The sequence below is a fragment of the Manis javanica genome, chromosome 11 (genome assembly GCF_040802235.1).
Source record: "Manis javanica isolate MJ-LG chromosome 11, MJ_LKY, whole genome shotgun sequence".
NCBI lineage: Eukaryota > Metazoa > Chordata > Mammalia > Pholidota > Manidae > Manis > Manis javanica.
The window spans coordinates 47,564,987-47,577,886 of NC_133166.1; the positions used below are offsets into that span (position 1 = coordinate 47,564,987).

The window sequence follows — 12,900 nt, forward strand, 5'->3', positions numbered from 1 at the left end:
TGATTATACTCTTGGACTGCCAGAAACACATGACATCTCAGCAATGCGTATTTTTCCTCAGAGTTCCAAGATGCCAACTATAATTAAACCCAGATGTGTATATAAAGTCACTGCTTACTGCAAAAGGGCAAAGCTCTAGCCCCAATTTTAGATCTTCTCAAACTGTCCAATTTTTTCATGTCAAAGTAGAAGAAATAAAATAACATTCATCTACAATCAATATTTATCAGTGACCAAAACTGAGAAAGAAAAGACAGAAGTTAAATGTAGATGTACATTTTTAAGAAAATGAAGAAAGGTTTCTATTAGTTCAAGTTTTGTGCTGGCACAAAGTGCAAGAATGGAGGAAATGGATATGGCTACCCCCATTACATACCAGAAAATATAAATATAAAAGCCAGTGGGGACAGGATGAGGAAGTGAGTAAGTAAAGCAGGCCAGAATAGGAGCCAATAGGCAGCATTCAGGACTGTAGCTGGAACAACCCCAACACCCATAGGAAATATAAAACATATGCTATTCATTCAGACAAAACCTGGTACACAAATGTTCATGACAGCGCTATGCATTATATTCAAAAGGCAGAAACAACCAACTGTCCATATCCTATGAATGGATAAACAGCATGTGGTTTATCAATACAATAGAATACTATTCAGCCATAAAAAGGAAGCAGTCCAGATAAACACTATGGTGATGAACTTTGAAAACATTGTGCTGATAGAAGCCAGACATAAGAGGTCACATATTGTATGACCCCATTTGTATGAAATATCCAGAATTTCAGGTGAGTCCAGAGAGACAGAAAGCAGATTGGTGATTGCCAGGGGCTGGGGGGGAGGAGGCAAAGGGGAATGGCTGCTTAACTGGAACCAAGTTTTATTTGGGAGTGATGATACTTTGGCACTAGATAGAGGCAGTGGTTGTGCAACATTGAATCTGCTAAATGTCATTCAACTGTTTCTTTTGAAATGGTTGGTTTTATGTTATGTGAATTGCACTTCAACTTCTAAAAATCTATATACAATAAGAGCAACAACAAAGGAACCATGGCAAACTATAAAGGGTAGACCTTGTAACAGCATCCACCACCCAGTCCTTGCCAAGGGTTGCCATGTCAGAATGGATGCTCAATGCTGTCAGATCTTAGTGTTTGAAAGAGAATGGAAACTCAAGTTTTAGGCAAAAACTCACTATTTTAAATATTTGCAAGTAATTCAAAAAATTTAAACTACGCCAGTCGATGAAAACATAACCTAGGGCTAAATGTGGCTCATGGACCACCAATTTGTAAATTCTGGCATAGCCCATTCCAATTTAAATGACAATATTTTTAATAGTCTATAGCTCACTATATAGTATTTGATTTTAAATTATTAGAATACATTAAAGAAAAAAGTTTGATTTACCTGAACTGTGTATATATATAGACGTTTTTAAAAATAGAAGACACGATAACATAAAAATAGGCTGCTTTTTCCTTATAGTTTCCTTTCATGTATTTAATCTGAAATTATACATTTTTCCCTGTGGATGATACTGTTGGAAATATTTCAAACACAAGTTCTTCTCTGCTCAGCAAAAGCATTATATTGAGTGGAGTTCAGCTGTCCATGCACATGCATAACCTAACTGCCTGTAACCCTATTATTCAATGTGACTTTACCTCTGCTTAAGACATATAAATAAGGTGGAGTAAACCCCTTACTTTAAATAAATTACTATGTGTTAAATGCTCTCCTATCAAACAACAAGTTATCATGTTAAAATAGAAGAATAACAAAATATAAAATATTTATAAGAATAAATGAAAAAAAACTTTGAAGTTACAAGTATGACTCTCAGGGGCAACTTTTTATAACTTTTTATATTAAAATAATTTTGGAGGGGGCTCAAGATGGTGGCGTGAGTACATCAGCAGAAATCTCCCAAAACCATACATATTTTTGAAAATACAACAAATACAACTATACCTAAAAGAGAGACCAGAAGATACAGTACAACAGCCAGACTACGTCTACATCTGCAAGAACTCAGCATCTCACGAAAAGGGTAAGATACAAGCCGTGGCCCAGTGGGACCTGAGCACTCCCCCTACCCCAGCTCACCAGCAGGAGGAAAGGAGTCAGAACGGGGAGGGAGTGGAAGCCCAGACTGCTAAATAAAGAGCCCTAGTAATCCGCACCAGGAGCACAGACACACATTGCATGGTGTGCTGGATATTAGATGAACAGAAAAGTAAAATATGAGATGGAAACTGTGAGTAGGTCCCCACAGCCAGCTCCCCTGGAACAAAAGAAAAGCAAGTGCTTCTTAAAAATCTTAAAGAGACAAGGGCTCAACAGCTGGACAAAATTGTCCCAGCACACTCAGCCCAGCAGGCTGGGAATTTTGAGGAACTTCAGGCCCCCTAACCCCCTGGCAGGTAATGCAGCCCTGAAGGCCCTCACAGTGATAGGCAGCCTGCCATTCATTCCCCCTAGCCAGCGCTGCAAGCAAACTGACTAACCTGCCACAGCTGCGGAGCAGCGGGAGAACAGCAACACCCACAGCAAACACACAGTCTCTTCCCAGTGTGCAGCTAACCGGGACAGACAGAGGAAGAGAAAGCCAGAGCAAGGTCTGGAAGGCACTAAGGGGCACCATTCTCACAAGAGAACACACCCAGCATGCCTGCCACCCCCGGCAGTGTGCTACACTATCCTGAGTGCTGCCCCACCCACAGCAGCTCAGGAGATTATCCCAGAGACTGATTCTGGTATGTGGGTAACTGGGACAGGCAGCGGAAGCCAGAGCAAGGTCTGGAAGGGATGAAGGGGTGCTGTTTTCACAGGAGAACACACCTAGTATGGCTGCAACCCCCCGCAGTGTGCTAGGCTATCCCGAGGGCCACCCCACCATGGCAGCTCAGGAGATTATCCCAGAGACTGCACCCGGTATGTGGATAGATGGCACAGGCAGCACAGAAGGGCAAGGCAACAAACAAGCAGGAAGGGACTCTGTTCTCCCAGCTGACACACGCACCACCTGCCTACGACCACTTCTATCACCATGAAAAGGCAGAAGAATAAGTCCAGTCAAGAATAACTCAGACAACTCCAGAGAGAGGGCCCGGTGAGATAGATATAACCAATCTTCCTGAAAAACAATTCAAAATAAAAGTCAGAATGATGCTGATAGACCTGTAAAGAAATATGCAAGAGCTAAGGGATGAAGTCTGGAGGGAGATAACAGAAATGAAACAATCAATACAAGGTCTTAAGAGCAGACTGGAGATGGTACGAGAGACTGTTAATGGAATAGAAATCAGAGAACAGGAATACAGAGAAGCTGAGGCACAGAGAGAGATAAAAGGATCTCTAGGAATGAAAGAATATTAAGAGAACTGTGTGACCAATCCAAACAGAACAATATTCGCATTATAGGGTACCAGAAGAAGAGAGAGAAAAAGGGAAAGTGTCTTTGAAGAAATAATTGCTGAAAACTTCCCCAAACTGGGCAAGGAAATAGTCTCTCAGACCATGGAAGCCCACAGATCTCCCAACACAAAGGACCCAAGGAGGACAACACCAAGACATATAATAATTAAGAGGACAAATATCAAAGACAAGGACAGAGTATTAAAGGCAGCCAGAGAGAGAAAAAAGATCACCTGCAAAGGAAAACACATCAGGCTATCATCAGACTTCTCAACAGAAATCTTACAGGCCAGAAGAGAATGGCATGATATATTTAATGCAATGAAACAGAAGGGCCTTGAACCAAGAATACTGTATCCAGCATGATTAACATTTAAATTTGAAGGAGGGATTAAACAATTTCCAGACAAGCAAAAGATGAGAGAATTTGCCTCCCACAAACCACCTCTACAGGACATTTTAAAGGGATTTCTCTAGATGGAAGCACTCCTAAGGCTAAATAGATGTCACCAGAGAAAATAAAATCACAGCAAAGAAAGCAGACCAACCAAATACTAAAGGCAAAAAATAAAACCAACTATCCACAAAAGCAGTCAAAGGAAACACAAAAGAGTAAAGAATAAAACACCTAACATATAAAGAATGGAAGAGGAAGAATAAGAAGGGAGAGAAATAAAGAATCATCAGACTGTGTTTATAAGAGCTTAATAAGAGAGTTAAGTTAGATGGTTAGATAGTAAAGAAGCTACCCATGAACCTTTGGTAACCAAGAATCAAAAGCCTACAATGGCAATAAGTACATATCTTTCGATAATCACCCTAAATGTAAATGGACTGAATGCACCAGTCAAAAGACACAAAGCAACAGAATGTATAAAAAAGCAAGACCCATCTATATGCTGCCTACAAGAGACTCACCTCAAACCCAAAGATATATACAGACTAAAAGGGAACAGATGGAAAAAGATATTTCATGCAAGCAATAGGGAGAAAAAAGCGGGTGTTGCAGTACTTGTATCAGACAAAATATACTTCAAAACAAAGAAAGTAACAAGAGATAAATAAGGACATTACATAATGATAAAGGGCTCAGTCCAACAAGAGGATATGACCATTCTAAATATATATGCACCCAATATAGGAGCACTGACATATGTCAAACAAATACTAACAGAATTAAAGGAGGAAATAGAATGTAATGCATTCATTTTAGGAGACTTCAACACACCACTCACTCCAAAGGACAGATCCACTAGACAGAAAATAAGTAAGGACACAGAGGCACTGAACAATACACTAGAATAGATGGACCTAATAGACATCTACAGAACTCTACACCCAAAAGCAGCAGGATACACATTCTTCTCAAGTGCACATGGAACATTTTCCAGAATAGACCACATACTAGGCCACAAAAAGAACCTTAGTAAATTCAAAAAGACTGAAATTCTACCAACTTCTCCAATCAAAACATATAAAATTAGAAATAAATTGTACAAAGAAAACAAAAAGGCTCACAAACATACGGAGGCTTAACAACATGGTCCTAAATAATCAATGGATCAGTGACCAAATCAAAACAGAAATCAAGCAATATATGGAGACAAATGACAACAACAGCACAATGACCCAACTTCGGTGGGACACAGGGAAGGCAGTCCAAAGAAGAAAGTATACAGCAATCCAGGCCTATTTAAATAAGGATGAATAATCCCAAATGAATAGTCTAAAGTCACAATTATTGTAACTGGAAAAAGAAGAACAAATGAGGCCCAAAGTCAGCAGAAGGAAGGACATAATAAAGATCAGAGAAAATCAAAATAAAATTGAGAAGAATAAAACAATAGACAAAATCAATGAAAGCAAGAGCTGGTTCTTTGAGAAAATAAACAAAATAGATAAGCCTCTAGCCGAACTTATTAAGAGAAAAAGAGAATCTACACACATAAACAGAATCAGAAATGGGAAAGGAAAAATCATGACGGATGCCACAGAAATACAAAGAATTACTGGAGAATACTATGAAAATCTATATACTAACAAGCTGGAAAACCAAGAAGAAATGGACACCTTCCTAGAAAAATACAACCTTCCAATACTGAAGAAGGAAGAAACAGAAAATATAAACAAACCAATTACCAGCAACAAAATTGAATCAGTAATCAAAAAACTACCCAAGAACAAAACCTCCAGGCCAGATAGATTCACCACTGAATTTTATCAGACATATAGAGAAGATATAATACCCATTCTCCTTAAAGTTTTCCAAAAAATAGAAGAGGTGGGAATACTTCCAAACTCATTCTATGAAGCCAGCATCACTCTAATACCAAAACCAGGCAAAGACCCCACCAAAAAAGAAAATTACAGACCAATATCCCTGACGAACATAGATGCAAAAATACTCAACAAAATACTAGCAAACCGAATTTAAAAATACATCAAAGGATCACACACCATGATCAAGTGGGATTCATCTCAGGGATGCAAGGAAGGTACAACATCTGAAAATCCATCAAAATCATGCACCACATCAACAAAAAGAAGGACAAAAACCACATGACCATCTCCATAGATACTGAAAAAGCATTCGACAAAATTTAACATCCATTCATGATAAAAACTCTCAACAAAATGGCCATAGAGGCAAGTACCTCAACATAATAAAGGCCATATATGATAAACCCACAGCTAACATCATACTGAACAGCGAGAGGCTGAAAGCTTTTCCTCTGAGATCGGGAACAAGACAGGGATGCCCACTCTCCCTACTGTTATTCAACATAGTACTGGAGGTCCCAGCCATGGCAATTAGACAAAACAAAGAAATACAAGGAATCCAGATCAGTAAAGAAGAAGTCAAACTGTTACTATTTGCAGATGGCATGATATTGTACATAAAAAATCCTAAAGACTCCACTCCAAAATTAGTAGAATATCAGAATTCAGCAAAGTTGCAGGATACAAAATTAACACACAGAAATCTGTTGCTTTCCTATATACTAACGATGAGCTAGCAGAGAGAGAAATCAGGAAAACAATTCCATTCACAATTGCATCAAAAATAAAATACCTAGGAACAAACCTAACCAAGGAAGTGAAAGACCTATACCCTGAAAACTACAAGACACTCTTAAGAGAAATTAAAGAGGACACTAACAAATGGAAACTCATCCCATGCTCCTGGCTAGGAAGAATTAATATCATCAAAATGGCCATCCTGCCCAAAGCAATATACAGATTTGATGCAATCTCTATCAAATTACCAACAGCATTCTTCAATGAACTGGAACAAATAGTTTTAAAATTCATATGGAACCAAAAAAGATCCCAAGAAGCCAAAGCAATCCTGAGAAGGAAGAATAAAGCAGGGGGATCTCGCTTCCTAACTTCAAGCTCTACTACAAATCCACAGTAATCAAGACAATTTGGTACAGGCACAAGAACAGACACATAGACCAGTGGAACAGAATAGAGAGTCCAGATATTAACCCAAACATATACCATCAATTAATATATGAAAAAGGAGCAATGGACATACAATGGGGAAATGATGGCCTCTTGAACAGCTGGTGTTGACAAAACTGGACAGCTACATGTAAGAGAATGAAACTGGATCATTGCCTAACCCCATACACAAAAGTAAATTCAAAATGGATCAAAGACCTGAATGTAAGTCATGAAACAATAAAACTCTTAGCAAAAATCTCTTGGACATAAACATGAGCAACTTCATTAACATATCTCCCCAGGCAAGGAAAACAAAAGCAAAAATGAACAAGTGGGTCTATATCAAGCTGAAAAGCTTCTGTACAGCAAAGGACACCATCAATAGAACAAAAAGACACCCTACAGTATGGGAGAATATATTCATAAATGACATAGCCGATAAAGGATTGACATCCAAAATATATAAAGAAATCATGCACCTCAACAAACAAAAAGCAAATAATTCAATTAAAAAATGGGCAGAGGATCTGAACAGACACTTCTCCAAAGAAATTCAGATGGCCAACAGGCACATGAAAAAATGCTCCACATAGCTAGTCATCAGAGAAATACAGATTAAAACCACAATGAGATATCACCTCACACCAGTTAGGATGGCCACCATCCAAAAGACAAACAACAACAAATGTTGACAAGGATGTGGAGATAGGAGAACCCCCTACACTGTTGGTGGGAATGTAAGTTAGTTCAACCATTCTGGAAAGCAGTATGGAGGTTGCTCATAAAACTAAAAATAGAAATACCATTTAACCCAGGTATTCCACTCCTAGGAATTTACCCTAAGAATGCAGGAGCTCAGTTTGAAAAAGACATATGCACCCCTATATTTATCACAGCACATTTACAATAGTCAAGAAATGGAAGCAACCTAAGGGTCCACAGGTAGATGAATGGATAAAGAAGATATGGTACATATACACACTGGATTAATATTCAGCCATAAGAAGAAAACAAATCCTACCATTTGCAACAACATAAATGGAGCTAGAGGGTATTATGCTCAGCGAAATAAGCCAGGTGGAGAAAGACAAGTACCAAATGATTTCACTCATCTGTGGAGCAGAAGAACAAAGCAAAACTGAAGGAACAAAACAGCAGCAGACCCACAGAACCCAAGAATGGACTAACAGTTACCAATGGGAAAGGGACTAGGGAGGATGGGTGGGAAGGGAAGGATAAGGGGGAAAAGGGGGCATTACGATTAGCATACAAAATTTAGTGGGAGGGCACAACACAGAGAAGAGTAGTAGTGATTCTATAGCATCTTACTACGCTGATGGACAGTGACTGTAATGGGGTATGTGGTGGGGACTTGATGATGGGGGGAGTCTAATAACCCCCTTCCATGAATAATGTTGTTCATGTAATTGTAGTTTAATAATACCAAAGGAAAAAAAAAAGAAAAAAAATTTGGAAGTACAAAATTTTGGATGTACAAAAGTGTTGAAAACATAGCACTGAGAGTGCCCATATACCCTTCTCTTCATCCTACCATTAGATATAACCATGGTATATTTATACATTCACATTTATAAACATTTATTTAACCATGATACATGTATCAAAACTAAGAAACTAATATTGGTACAATACTATTAACTAAATTATAGACTTTATTTGGATTTCTTTTCCAGGACTCAGTTCAGGGTACTAGGTTGCATTTAGTTTTTTCCACTGTCTCCTCAATCTGTGATGGTTTCTAGGTCTTTCATTGTCTTTTCTAACTTGACTGTTTCAAAGATGAGTGGTCAGGTTTTTGTACCATGTCACTCCATTCAGGTATGTCTGATATTTGCTCCCGATCAAACTGAGGTTGTAGGTTTTGGCGATGAATCCCATAGAAGTGAAGTGCCTTTCTGGTTCCATCACATCAGGGAGTCCATGATTTGTTTTATCACTGGTGATATTAACCTTGGTCACTTGGTTAATGTGGTGTCTGCCAGATTTCTCTATAATCTTGTGGCTCCGGGAGGAAGGGAGTTCCCTGCCAGGGGCAAGTTTGCATCTCATGCGACTGAAGGAAGACAAGCGACAGTGTGGGTTGGATATTAAAGGTTTATTTCTCATGGCTCAGTCTCTCTTCTGGCAACCCGGGCTGCTTAGCGCTCTCTCTCTTCCGCACTCCCAAGTCCTTCCTCTCTGGCCACAGCAAGCTCTTTACCCTAGCCTCTTTCAGGAGGAACTCTATGGGTGGGTCCTTGGTGACTGGCAGGCACCTGACCTAGTACATACCAGGAAAGGAGGGGAGGAGAGAATGGCTGCTACTCTCCCCTCCCCTTACCCCCTGACTGGCAATCCTGTTAAGGGACCTGTGGCTCTTCAACAGTGAACATCACATTGATATGCATACAAGCCCTTATATGCATATCACTATCAAGGCCAGGCATATTTCTGGTTGAATACTTCCGTTTACCCAACAATTCTTTTCCTTAGAAGGGAGACACTAAGTCTGGCACACCCCATGAAAGATGAGTTAAGCTCCACCTCCTGGAGGAACAGTATATCCTAACATTTAAAACTGTGTGAAAACCACTACTGTGATGAGTGAAGGGAAGTCCTTTAGAGATACTCTGAAACAATGAAAATACCCTATTTCTCCTTAAAGTTTCATCTGCTGCCTTTACCTTCACCAGTGGATCTTGCCTGCAGTAATTACCACTGTGGTGGTCTTTTTTTCCCCCATTTTAATTTTTTTTTTATTCAGGTTTCATTGAAATACACTCTTATGAAGGTTTCACATGATGAACACTGTGGTTACTACATTCATCCATATTACCAATTCCCCCCCACACCCCACTGCATCAGCATAGTAATGCCGCAGAGTCCCTACTGGCCTTCTCTGTGCTACATTGTTTTCCCCATGACCCTCCCAACACCATGTGTACTAATCATAATACCCCTCAATCCCCTTCTCCCTCCCTCCCCACCCACACTCCCCCACACCTCCCCTTTAGTAACCACTAGTCCCTTCTAGTCTGTGAGTCTGCTGCTGTTTTGTTCCTTCAGTTTTGCTTTGTTCTTATACCCCACAAATGAGGGAAATCATTTGGTACTTGTCTTTCTCCACCTGGCTTATTTCACTGAGCATAATACCCTCTAGCTCCATTCATGTTGTTGCAAATGGTAAGATTTGTTTTCATCTTATGGCTGAATAATATTCCATTGTACCACTGTGATGTTCTAATGGTGATTTTTCTACTTTCCTCATGTCTTCTACTGATTGGCATTCCTCTGTATGGAAGAGTAGTTCCTCCACAAACCCCTCATGCTCATTTATTTACTTATTTATTCAATCCATATGGGTATGATCATCCATGGATATTAATTTTATTTTTTAGATTATAATCCAGTGTGATTTTTATGTATTTTGTTACTCAAACCCTCCAGCTTTGGCCATCAGCAGCTCCTTCAGGTGGGCCCGTGTCCTTTTGACACACCCTCATCTCCTCACTCACTTACTTGCTGACTCCCCAGGCTCATCTTGTATGTTTCCTGACCCAGCCCTACAATCAATCAGCCATTTCTCTAAGGAATCCTGGCTCCTTTTATTGAAGATTAGCATTTAGAAACCAAGATCTCAGGTGTGCTCATTGCTTCTCGTGCCATTGCTTCTCTCAAGGAACAGAGCTGGAAAATACATGCATTATACTAACCATTGTAAACACATGTATCTGTATTTATATCTGTACCTCCTTATTTGTATAGTAAACTCTGACCTCCCAACCCCATCCATTTATTTGTCACTTCTTTCTCTTACAGCAATATCAATGTTTTTGTAGTTCTTCTTGTCTTTATCCTTACAGTATCTAGGCAAAACATTGCTTTCCATAGTTATTTGGACCAATTTCTTTCTTTCCCATCCCCTTCAGAGACCATGCCCTATATTTATAATATACTTAGATTCATTTGTCACAGTCTGCATTCCATCCTGGATTCCCCTGACATCCTGGATTTTTTGTTTTTTGGGGGCTTTTTACAGGCAGTAGAAGTTATTCTTGTGCTGTATGTTCTAAGAGTTTTGAAAAATGCGTGGAGGTATAATCTAACACCACAATACCACACAGACCAGGCACAGCACCCTGAAAGTTCCACTGCACAATGAGGGCAGTGTTTTTATTCTTTATTGAAACTCACATCCCTTTAAAAATCAAATATACAATTGATGAGAATAATCAATTCTAGACTAATATTCTTTCACATATTACTTTTACTTATTTTTTCACTCAAAGTTCATGTTCCACTTTAAGAAATTTCTATTATTTATCAAACTCTACAATTCTCTCTTGAAGAGAATCAAGTCTCAATTCCTAAAAACATACCTGAGTCAACCAGAGCACACTGGTATCTCAAGTCAATTTCCCAACATGGTTTCCATTTTCTTCACAGTCACTGCAAAAACATTTCTATGGTAATCCAAAGAAAATCAGAAAAATAGGCATAATAACTTTATAACATAAATCACAAATATGATAGTTTTTTTAATTGTCCAGTTTTGAATTTTCCATGTCATTGCTCTTCTCTTGGGCAGAGATTGGCAAAAGCTGCCTGTAACTCTGCTCCCTTTCCCCTAAACATTTAAACAGTCATTTTTCTATTTCTACAAGCCAGAATGCTTTCAATGCTTTCCTAAATTCTTTAATTTGAAAAAAAGGAATAAACAAGGTGAGTCATTTGAAAGAAGTGGAAGTCAGAAGTCAGACAGGCGGAAATGAGGTAAGTCATGATTGCTGGTTAAAATTCTGAGGGAGACCTTTTCAGAAGCCAAGGCATAGAGAAGCTCAGCAGTTGACAGGCCAAAGATAGTAGCTTGGTTAGTCAACAAACAGAAATCCTGAAAATGTTCAATTTGCAGACTTGGAAGCACCAAGGAGTACTTCTATTCAGCCTATTCCCCCAGAGAAGGATAAAGCAAAATAGAGGATGTCTATGGCCTCCAGAGGTTTAGACCAGCTAAGATTTGAGCACGGTGAAACAGTTCTTAGTCCTCAAGTGTATCATTTGTCCTCATCACCCAAGCAAGCTTTGGTACCTGATAGTGTAACTTCGTGTTCTACTGTGGGGGTCCACGTTGAGGCTTCAGTAGGATAGTTTGGGGGCTGGTAAAGTAAATCATGAGAAATTGTATGCAAAATTGTACATGTATGTGGGCCTATATGCATTTTTCTGATGGAGTTAATAGATTTCATCATATTATCATATATTTCTGAGTCCCGAATAAAGGTCAAGAACTACTTGAGTTTAGATTTTGGCTGGAGGAGTTGGGGTCTCCATAAACTTGTCCAGTCTGATCTCCTAGAGGTTCAGATTCCTTCTCAGTGGTTCCTGCTTTCCAAGAGCAGGTGTCACATCCCAGAGGAACTAACTATACAGGACCACTGCTGTCTCAGCCTCCCTGGAGTATTGGCCCCACGGTCATTCCCTGCTTCTGAAACACTCCTTTCTCTGGTTTTTATAACACTACATTGGTTCTCCTTCTGCAGATCTTCTGTCTCCTGACCTGGCATCTCTGAATCATGTCCTGTTAGGCACCTAATAATGGGTCATCTGTCCCTTTTTTCTTTCTGTACTCTTTCCCTTGAAGGCTTCATCGACCCTTTTCTGTTAATTTCTCCAGTATGTACTATAATTTTGTATTCCCAAAACATGCTGAAATATTTCCATTTGTATAGACAGTACCCTCCTCAAGTTCACTAAATGTAAAACAAAACAAAAACTTTTGTGACTGAACAAAATTATCTTTAAAAGCGCCTTCCAATATTGATATTTTATGATTCTGGCTTCTGTCAATCATAATGTCCTACTTTAAATTACTTGGGTTCAAAATCTCAGAGTAAGTGAAATCAAAGTATTATAAAAATTTTAAATCTAGAAAACTTAGAGAACAGTGCATCTAGACCCCTTAGAACAACTAATGACCATATAGTTGATCTTTCACCAACATAAGCGTTAGGGGTGCTAACCCCAGCACAAT

General features: G+C 39.1%; 1 protein-coding gene across 4 annotated transcripts in view; it reads right to left on the bottom strand.

Moving 5' to 3' along the window:
* CCDC34 (coiled-coil domain containing 34) overlaps positions 1–12,900 on the bottom strand; it is a 128,678-nt gene that overhangs the window by 79,035 nt on the left and 36,743 nt on the right. For 2 of the 4 annotated variants that reach the window (XR_012122660.1, XR_012122659.1), the window contains exon 8: positions 11,249–11,318. The gene's annotated coding sequence lies outside the window, so the exon portion shown is untranslated. Of the gene's footprint in view, positions 1–11,248; positions 12,026–12,900 lie in introns of those variants that run through there. The other 2 variants (XR_012122661.1, XM_073216345.1) reach the window with 2 other exon arrangements.